This window comes from Delphinus delphis, chromosome 16 (genome assembly GCF_949987515.2).
Source record: "Delphinus delphis chromosome 16, mDelDel1.2, whole genome shotgun sequence".
Lineage (NCBI taxonomy): Eukaryota > Metazoa > Chordata > Mammalia > Artiodactyla > Delphinidae > Delphinus > Delphinus delphis.
In genome coordinates, this window is record NC_082698.1 from 74686723 (window position 1) to 74697733 (window position 11011).

The following is an 11011-nucleotide window of genomic DNA, read 5'->3' on the forward strand; positions in this document are numbered from 1 at the left end:
GGAGTTTATGCATATTTAATTTAATTATGCCTATTTTAAAAGAGGATGCGGTCATTTAATTTTCTTCTACGTTTATAGGCAATTATACCTTTATCATTAAATTACATGTCAATATCAGTTAGGGTCGCTTTATTTGAAAGTAACAGTAACAGCCAAGAAACCATTAAATAAATGGGCATGCACTCATGTAATTCCATATATGTGATCTTATAAAATCCACTTGGAATGAAGATACCTCAGACTCCTCAGCTTCCGTTCTATAGATAGCAGAGACAGTGAAGTTACCCTGAAGGGCTGCAGTTAATAGAGGGAGGCAGAATTGAAGAAAATGAAAAAACTTTTTTTGCTCTCAAGCATCAGACTGATAAGAAGAAAGTGTGGAAGGAAGATGAATAAAACAAAGCTCAGCACCTACTCTCTGCCCTTTGGTTCCACGTGGAAACTATTATTACATCCTGCTCTTTTCAAAAGAATAAAAGTTCAAGTCTTCTCGATATAAGATACCTACTCCCTGATCTGTCTCTATCTCACACCAAACACCCAAATGTCTACTCAGTCTTACTCATTGCCTCTTGCCTTTCTCTCTTATTTAGAGCCCTTCCACACCACCATTTCCTCATACTAGGCATTCATCACTTCTCATCTAAACTACTATAAAAGACTCCTTCCTGGTTTCCCTTCCTCACCTGAACTCCAATTCATCCCATATATTCAATTTTTAAAAATCTTTTTTTAGGGCTTCCCTGGTGGCGCAGTGGTTGAGAGTCCGCCTGCCGATGCAGGGGACACGGGTTCGTGCCCCGGTCCGGGAAGATCCCACATGCCGCAGAGTGGCTGGGCCTGTGAGCCATGGCTGCTGGGCCTGTGCGTCCGGAGCCTGTGCTCCGCAACGGGAGAGGCCACAACAGTGAGAGGCCCGCGTACCGCAAAAAAACAAAACAAAACTTTTTTTTACTAAATAAAACACATATACAGAAAACCATACAAATATACAACATAAATAAATGTTATTAGGCAAACATCCTAGTAATTACCACTAGGTCAAGAAATAGAACTTTACCAGCCACCCTAAAAATCTTTCCCTTGCCCAATTTACCTCTCCCCATAGTAATATCATCTTGAATTTTAGAGTCATTCTTTTTTCGTTTCTTTACAGCATGTGTTATCTCTAAGTGTGCATCTCTAGCATTATAGTTTAGTCTTTCCCATTTAAAAAAGCAAGAAAATAAGAACTGATTATGGCTTTCAATTTTTTCTACAGATTTTCTTCTATATCTTTCTGTTCTTTTCAATTTGGCTTTGAAAAACCTGGGGCATCTGACATGGTGCAGTCCAGATTTTGCTCCTTACGCATTCATGGTGCAGTCAGTGTTCCTTTGTCCTCTGTACTCCATGCAAACTGGCTGCTGGATTTACAGGCCTAATCATGCTGAGGGTGATCACTTTAGCAAGACCATATGCAGTGTGTGTTCTTTTACCATGAGGCATATAATTAACTAGTAGTCTCTCTTTGTAACAACTGATGATGCCTTTAATTCACTGGACGAGGCAAAATAATGATGTCCTAATTCTATCATTACATTTTTATATATAGACTTTGTTAGAATAATTTTAATTTATAGAAAAGACAGTACAGCGAGTTCTCATATAACCCACACTATCTAGCTCCCAATATGATTAACAGTTTATATCAGTATGGCACATTTGTTACAATTAAGGAACCAATATTGACCAATTACTATTAACTAACATCCACACTTTACTCAGATTTCCTTGGTTTTCATCTAATGTCGTCTTCTGTTCCAGGACCCCATCCAGAATATCACATTACATTTGGTTGTCATATCAACTTAAGCATTTCTTGGCTATGACAGTTTCTCAGACTTTCCTTGTTTTGTATGAACTTCACAGTTTTGAGATGTACTGGTCGGGTACTTTTCAGTATGCCTCTTGGCTGAAATTTGAAATTTTTCTTAAGATTAAACTGTGGTTGTGGGATTTGGGAAGGAAAAGCACATAAAATGCCACTTTCATCACATCAGACCAGAGGTACACACCATCAACATGACCTACCACTGCTGATACTGACCTTGATCACTTGTTTGTCCAGTTTCTCCATGGTTGTTATATTTTTATGTCTTTCTTTCCATACAGTACACTTTAGAAGTAACCACGCACAGCCACAAGAATGGGGAGTTATGCTCTTCCTCCTTGGTGGCAATCTACATAAATTATTTGGAATTTTACATAGGAGCTCTGTTCTCCCCCATTTATTTAATAATTTGTATCAGTATGATTGGCTCCTGTGGTCCTCTGACATATCCTCATCAAGGTGGTATTTTTTTGTTTGAGCACTTCCTTACATTCTGGTACTATAAGATGCTCCAGGCTTCTTCTATTTATTTCCTGCCCAAGTCCTACAATCAGCAACTTCTCCAAGAAGCCCTGGTTCCTTTTATGGGAATATGGTTTTAGGAACCAAGATCTGGGCACTGCATGTACATACTGCTATTAGGGTTTTGGTATTTTTATAGTCTCTCAGATGACAGAGCAAGGGAATATTTTGTGTACACTAACGTGTACATAAGCCTATTTATATAATTCTCATATATAACCATATGTATCTATATTAAATTAAACATGAGTTCATACTGATGTTTCCAACTCTAATCCAGAGTACCACGTGGATCATTCTAGCCTCCTCTTCTCACTGATATGTAACCTTCCAATGCAATAGTGATAAACCTGGCTCCCTCATCTGCCATCCACTTACTTAACTGTTCCATTCCAGTATAAATCAGAATTGCTAACCTGTACCCCATGGAAAACAAGTTTATCACCTAGAGTGCTTATGTGCAGTTTCTTTTGTCTTGAGGCTAACAGTCTCATTTCCAAAGTTAGTTAGCACCTTTTCTGCCCACCTCCTTCAGGGAAGTTGTTACATAGATTCTCTTGTCATAGTCTGCAATACTTCCTGGTATTCCTTGAACTCCTCAATGATTTTTAAATTTGCCTACATTAAGGCTCCCTATTTGTGCTGTAAACTTCTGTGGGTTTGGACAAATGCATAATGTCATGTATCTATCATTATGGTATCACACAGAATAATAAACAGCTTCACCAATCAGGAAAAAATATTCTGTGCTTCATCTATTTAACCCTCCCAACGTCCCCCTAAAGGTCTTGCAAATACTTATCTTTTTACTATCTCTATAGTTTTGCCTCTTCCAAGGTCATATAATATGAATCATACATTGTACAGCCCTTTCAGACTGACTTCTTTCACTAAGCAATATGCATTTAAGATTCCTCTATGATTTTTAGTGACTTAACACCTCGCTTCTTATCAATGAATAATATTCCATTGTATAGATGTACCACAGTTTGCTTAACCATTCACCTACTGAAGCATATTGTGGTTACTTCCAATTTTGGAAATGAACCTGCTATAAATATTCATATGCAGGCTTCTGTGTGAATCTAAATTTTCAAATAAGTTGAGTAATTACCCAGGAGAGCAATGGCTGAATTGTAATGATAAGACTACTTTTACTTCTGTAAGACATTGCCAAAGTTTGCAAATATCTTCAACCTCAATTTACAGTAAGAAATACATTTAAATTCATGATCCAATGCAAACATTCATTCAACATTTTTTTAGAAGATTTTTGGCTGCGTACGGCCTTAGTTGTGGCACGTGGGATCTTGGTTGAGGCACGCAGGATCTTAGGTTTCAGCGTGTGGGCTCTTCGTTCTGACGCGCAGGTTTTCTCTAGTTGTGGCAAGCAGGCTCCAGGGTGCATGGGCTCTGTAGTTGTGGTGCGTTGAGTTCCAGAGCGCGTCGGCTCTGCTGTTTGTGGCACGCAGCCCTCTCTAGTTGAGGCGTGCGAGCTCAGTAGTTGCGGCACGCAGGTTTAGTTGCCCCACGGCATGTGGGATCCCAGTTCCCCGACCAGGCATTGAACCCGTGTCCCCTGCACTGGAAGTCAGATTCTTTACCACTGGACCACCAGGGAAGCCCCTCACTCATTGACTATTAACAATGTGCCAGTTTTAGGCACTGGATTCATAGTAGTGCGTAAAATAGATAAAACTCCCAGTTCTGATGGAGTTTATATTCTAGTGAGGGACTATAAAATAATAGAGACTAAGTAAAATATTTTGTATACTAAATGATACCTTGGCAAAAAACTAAAGTATTAAAGTGGGATAAAGAGTTTACAGAAAACAAAGAACTATGGAGACAATAAAAAAATCAGGAGTTGGGGTGGAGATGGAAGGACGAAAAGGCAGCGTGCAGAGGAATTCTAGGACAGTGAAAATACTCAGTATACCATAATGATGGATAAATGTCATGAATACATTTGTCCAGACCATAGGATGTACAATACCAAGAGTGAACTGCAATGTAAATGATGGACTTTTACAATGTGTCAATGTAAGCTCATCAATTATAACATACACACCACTCTGGTGCGGGATGTTGGTAACACGGGAGGCTGTGCGTGTGTGGGAAATGGGAACTCTCTGTACCTTCCCCTTAATTTTGCTATGAACCTGAAACTGCTCTAGAAAGATTGTCTTAGTTTTTTTAAAAAAAGCTGCCAGAAGACTGATTCAATCTTTAGTACACACATGTACTAGTCTGCTAAGGCTGCTGCCTTAGTCATTCAGGCTGCTATAACAAAACACCACAGACTGGATAGCTTATAAACAACAGAAATTTATTTTGCACAGTTCTGGAGGCTGGGAAGTCCAAGATTAATTGCACAAGTATGGTTGCATTCTGGTGAGAACTGTCTTCCTGGTTAACAGACAGCAATTTCTCACTGTGTCCTCACATGGTGGAAAGGCTGGGGTTCCCATTCATTAGGGCTCCACTCTCCAGACATAATCACTTCCCAACTGTCCCACCTTCTAATGCCATCACACTGGAGATTAAATTTCAACATATGAATTGGGGTGGTGGGACACAAACATTCAGCTGCCATAACAAAATATCACCACAGACTAGGTGACTTAACTGAAATTTATTTGGCTCAGTTTTGGAAGCTGGAAGTCCAAGGTCAAGGTGTTGGTAGATTTGTATTCTCCTTGGCTTGCAAATGGCTGCCTTCTCGCTGTGTCCTTGCATGGCCTTTTCTTTGTGCAATGATCATCCTTGGGTCTCCTCCTCTTTTTATAAGGACTCCAGTCATGTTGGATTAGGGCCCCACGCTTATGACCTCATTTAACTTTCTCTCTTTAAGGGCTTTACCTCCAAAACAGTCACATTAGAATGGATCTGGGGGAAAACCACTTCAGTCCAGGATAACATATAACTGACCTTAAATATTTTTCATAAAACAGTATTTACCTATATCTATAATGAATTCTGATATTATGTTTTATTTCTTTAAAAATGTTAGCTCTGATTCATTGAACTGATTTCACAGTTCCTTCATAGGCCAATGTGGTTGCTCTGTAATGTGTTACCTAGGCGAGACTGAATTACATTTCGCAAAATTCCTTTTCCTATATGTTTCCCATGGGGTGGACCATAAAAGAGATTCTTGTGCAAGACTTGGAGGGCATAAGTGATGTAGCAGCCATTTTGTATCTCACACGTGCTATTGCTGATCTACTGACCACCTCATTGGCATGAGACACCTCTAGGACTGTGTTCCACATGGATCCTTCAGCTCCTCTGATGCACATACCACCTCAGTGACTAAGGGGCCAAGCTTCTGTAGGACACCACACCATCAAGGTCAGAGGCAATGAGAACTGACTCCAGTTTTAACCCATCCTCGTCGGCGCCACTCATGGTTGTGAGTTCTCGTTTGTTTTTGCTCTCTTCCGCATTACATCCACCTTCCTTTCCTTATTGTCTGCCTTGTGGACTTCAAGCGCCTTCATCAGACATGAAGACAACAACCTTATAGAGACTGCTTAACCAGTTCCCACAGCTGTAGAAAGCCAAAGCCCTGTAATAAATCCCTTTAGACATACACACTCTTCTTATGGTTCTATGTCTCTAATTAAATCCTTCCTGAATCATAAATTTGTACCAAATTAGGTCTGGCTTTTCTGAACTGGGTCTGGTTTTTCTTAATTAGATGCTGTTATCTGACTAGAGTCAGATTTAAAGCTATTAAAGATCCTGTTTCAGTTGTAAAGGGTCACTGATAGTCCATGACATGCAGTGGCAATACAGATACACAAATTATTACCTTTAGATACCTGTAATCAAGTGCCTATAGAAAGCAAGGCTCTGGGAAATCAAGTATTTTCTCCCCTAGATATTTTAGTGAACACAAGGAGTATAATGGAACTGGTTGTTACTTCTAAATGTGCTGGAGAACTTTGGGGAAAGAAGATGAGAAGCTCGGGGATTTAAATTCCCAGCTCAAGATCCACACAGGGACCTTAAAGCTTCAATGATAACCTTGAAAGCACCTCATCCCCTAAAGCTGCAGGGCTGAGATTTATGAAAGGAAACCCAGTGACAAATCTGTTGGGTAGCTTAATTACTATGTAAACTGAATTTCCAACCTTACACAGCCTCATTACAAGTTAGGGCATTGACTGGTAGGGAACAGAACCCTGAAAACTGGGACAGGAAAATAAGAACAGAGTACAATGGAGCCGAGATCCTCAATGCCTACAAATGCTTTCAGTATATCTGTTAACCCCATGCCCCCCACCCCTAAATCCACAGCTATGGCCTCATGAGGAGTTCCCTATGACCAGATGACTGAGAAAGAAAAAACCTCAGGCTTGGGTTAGATGATTCTGCACAGTATGCAGCCCCACTCTGAGATGGCCCTGAAAGTCAGTGGTAAAAGGAAATCATCCAAAGGGGAAGAAATTTGAGCAGTGCACCTGGTTTATTTTACCTGGAAGCAGAGATGGCCAAAGTTATGGGTCTACACGTATTTATGTACAGTGGCTAATGGTTTAGCTAAATGGTCAAGGACTAAGAAGGGGTACCCTGGAAAATCTTTGAAAAGTTCTTGGGAAGAGGTGCATGCCCAGACCTTTCCAAATGGGCAGAGTGAAGGTATTTGTGTACCATGTGAATGCTCACCAAAGAGTAACCTCACTGGAGGACTGAATAATTAAGGACACATTCTGTGGATGCCCATCCCCTTCTGTCAGTCAGGCCCTTTTCCCAGCCTCTTCTGGCATTGCCCAGTGGGCTCATGAATGAAGTGGCCACAGCGGGAGTGAAAGAGATTATGCATGGGCTCAGCAAAACGGACTCACTCTCATCAAGGCCGATCTGGCTAAAGTCCCTGTTAAGTGCCTAATCTGCCAGCAGTAGAGACCACCAATTACCAACCAACTTGGCACCATTCCGTGGATGGATCAGTTTAGCTACTTGTTATCAGGGTGACTGCATTAGATCATTCCCATCACAAAACAGATAGTATTTTGTACCTACCATCAAAAGATTTGGAGTACATGGATTTGCCTTCCCTGCCTGCAATGCATCTGTCAAAACCAACATCAAGAGGTTTACAGAATGCCTCATCCACCAGCACGGTATTCCTTGCAGCCTTGGTTTGGCTTCCAGGAGGCTGCTAAAGCCCCCACAGTGAAAGAGTCTCTGAGGGCATGAATGGGAGCACCTGCTGATTTCAATTTGGACTGGTTCTTGAGCCTGCTTTTGGAGGAGGCCCTATACAAGTTGGGCCAATTTGAAAGTAACAGCATCAGTGAGATTAAAAAAAAAATTTAAGTGGGGAAATATGTTGCCTACAGAACCCCAAAAGGACTAAAGGACATATCTGTATTAACACTGTGTGTGTTAAGAACACACAATGAAAAAAAAAACAAAAAAAACAGTCAATAGCTGTTTCTTGACGGTGTCAGGGATGGAGCGGCCCTTGGTTTACAAATAATTTTCAGGAACTTAACTGAGGGGGTAGATCTTTGTGTTATGTGTGGTGAAATAACTTATATCTCTTTTTGTGAGTTCTTTTGTGGGTATTTGTATGTCCCAAGTGGATTTGTGAAACGAATTTCCTCAGAGGAGGATGTCATCAATGTAATGTCATACCTGTGCTCCTGGAGAAAACTGGATGCAGTTAAGGTATTGCCCACGAAGACTATGCAATGGCAGAGTTGCTGAGGTATCCCACGGGTAGCCTGGTAAAGGTGTCTGATGTCCCTTCAGAGGTGAAGGCAAACTGTGGCTGAGAGGCTGTTGAAAAGAGCACTGAACAGAATATATTAGCCAAACCTGGAATAAGAAAATATTTACTACTTGCTATTTGGATGGAAGCAATAATTTTAATAAATTGGGTACTGGGTCCTTAACAGATGGGCCATAGCATTAAGGTTGTGATAATCCCTTGTGAAGCACCATCATTATTTCCAGACTAAGAATAAGCTAAACTGGACCATTAAACAGAGAAGCAGAGGTGATAACCACTTCTCTAGATAGGTCTTTATAATGGTTTCAGTTGGGGTATATGGTACACGGGGTCCCATTTTGTCAATTTGTAAGTGCCAAAAATATAATTTTATTATTCACTGGATCAGAGCATCCATGCCTTCTATGGGATTATGTTAAAATTAAATCAATGGATACCATGAATCTTAGGATGTTTCACCTTAACCAACAGAAATACTGTCTATTTCTTCTCAATGACTCAGTCTGTTTGGGCTGCTATAATAAAATACAATGGACTGGGTGCCTTATAAACAACAAAAATTTATTTCTCACAGTTCTAGAGGCTGAGAAGTCCAAGATCAACATGCCAGATGTCTGGTGAGGACCCACTTCCTGGTTCACAGATGGCTGTCTTTTCCTAAGTCCTCATATGACAGAAGCAGCAAGGGAATTCTCTGGAGTTCCTATTGTAAGGGCACTAACCCCATTCATGAGGGCTCTGTCCTCATAACCCAATCACCCTCAAAAGCCCAACCTCCAAATACCATCACACTGGCGATTAGATTTCAACCTTACGAATTTTGGAGCAATACACAATTGAGTCTATAGCACTATTTTATGTTCAATAACTCCTCTAAGATTTTAGGGGTAACGTGATTACATTTAGTGGGATGCTCAGGTATAACTATAACTTGAACCCTGTATTAAGGCCATGAAAGTTTGCCAATGGTACATTTCAGCAGATACTAGAGTTAACACTAAAGTTAATTTGGAAGGTATAAAAGCCTATCAGCACCCTTTTATCTTTTGTTGTATAAATTATATTAGTAAATTCTGGATTTCCAATTGGGTCAAACTGTGGACCTAACTTACATAATATTGTACAGCAACTATACCTCAATTAAAAAAAAAAAACAAAAACAAAAGACTGTGGACTTTTGTATCAGTTATTTTGTTGTTTCCTCTCCCTGTGTCTAAGTCTGCCTCCCTCCCTTCATTCTTTCTTTCCATTTCTTTTCTTTTTGTGGTTACTGGATATACTTCTGAGGAGGAGGGGTTCTTTTTACTCTAATCAAACTTACAAATTTCTGTCTCCAGAGAGCATCCGATCAGGATCGTCAGGGTTAGGGGCCTGCTCCATGGCAATGGTTTCTGCATATGGCTTAAGGATCCCAGGCTTAAGTTGCATTTGAATTAACCTCTTTGCTGTGCCCCAGGATGGGAGTTTTCCCCTCTAACTATGAGCACAGAATTTTTTTTCTTTTTTTTTTTTTTTTTACAACATAGAAATAGGTAGCAGGTGGTGCAGCAAAAGCATGCTGGGCCCATAACCCAGAGGTTGATTGATTGAACATCCTCTGTCTGCCATGGCTGTGGTCTTTTTTTCTGCCACGCAGGTTTCTTTCTCTCTGTTTTCTCTGTGCAAATTTCCTCGGTTATTTTGGATTTCTAGCCATGTAAAGTTTTGGCTTTCAGTTTTTGTCTCTATCCAATCACCCATGGCATGGACCTTCTGGGTGGTTACAAGGGAGAGTATCAAAGTCCAGCAGCTGGCCTCATAGGTAGCTTAGAGACCACCTGCCAAACAGACTGAACCCAATGGCAAGCCACACAGGGGCATAGCCAATTAATAATTCTCTCTTAGCGAAAACAGCCTCTCAGAGTGGGAAGGGAGAGCGACACTCCAAAAAAAGAACACAGAGCAGAGCAGGCCAAAGTGCAAGCCTACCAGCGATTGGTGGTTCTATCCCAAGTGGCCTCTGCCACATCACAGAACCAGTTAGCCAAGAGCAATGAGCTAACACTGACTAGGTGACCTGTCTTGGATGGATAATCCTGCTCATGATGCCAACTGTATTAACTGCCTTCTAGTCACTCTGTTGGTGGCGGGATTCCTGCCCTGGGGTAATGGAATAGCTGAACACATGACATCTCACACTGGACAGGTGAGATCTACATAAGTTTACTAGTTATGCATATTCACAGGCCAGGCAAGAGGGCACCACATGCCATCCAAGGTCACACAGGTAGTGCACTTGGGAACAGAGGGAACAACTAGGGGTTGTGGGAAATGGCTCTGTACTATCAAGAGGGTGCAGCGACCCCTGGTTCCTGTGAGAGGATGGGACTGGCTTTTCTGAGTAATCTTGCGGGCTGGTAGGGAAGTGAAACTTGCTACTCAGGGAAAAGCAAGAACCACAGGTACACCTGGTTGCCTTGGTAAAACAGGAGGATTGTTTGATTACAGGACCTTATCTGTGGGAGTAGAATGGGGAGGGAAATGTGCAAGTTAGGACATTAGAGGACCTTTTAGTTTTAGGTGTTAAGAGACTCTATTACACTGGGCCTTAAGTTGCTATAATTTAAAGTATTTTGGGGACTTCCCTGGTGGTACAGTGGTTAAAACCCCGCACTCCCAATGCAGGGGGCCCGAGTTTGACCCCTGGTCAGGAAACTAGATCCCGCATGCTGCAACAAAGATCCTGCAGGCTGCAACCAAGACCCAGCACAGCCAAATAAATAATTAAATAAATATTAAAATAAATGAAGTATTACGAAGACTATAAAAACAACCCAAATATTCATTAGTGGTGATTATAGCTGCAGTGCAAAAACGTATGACTGACAAGC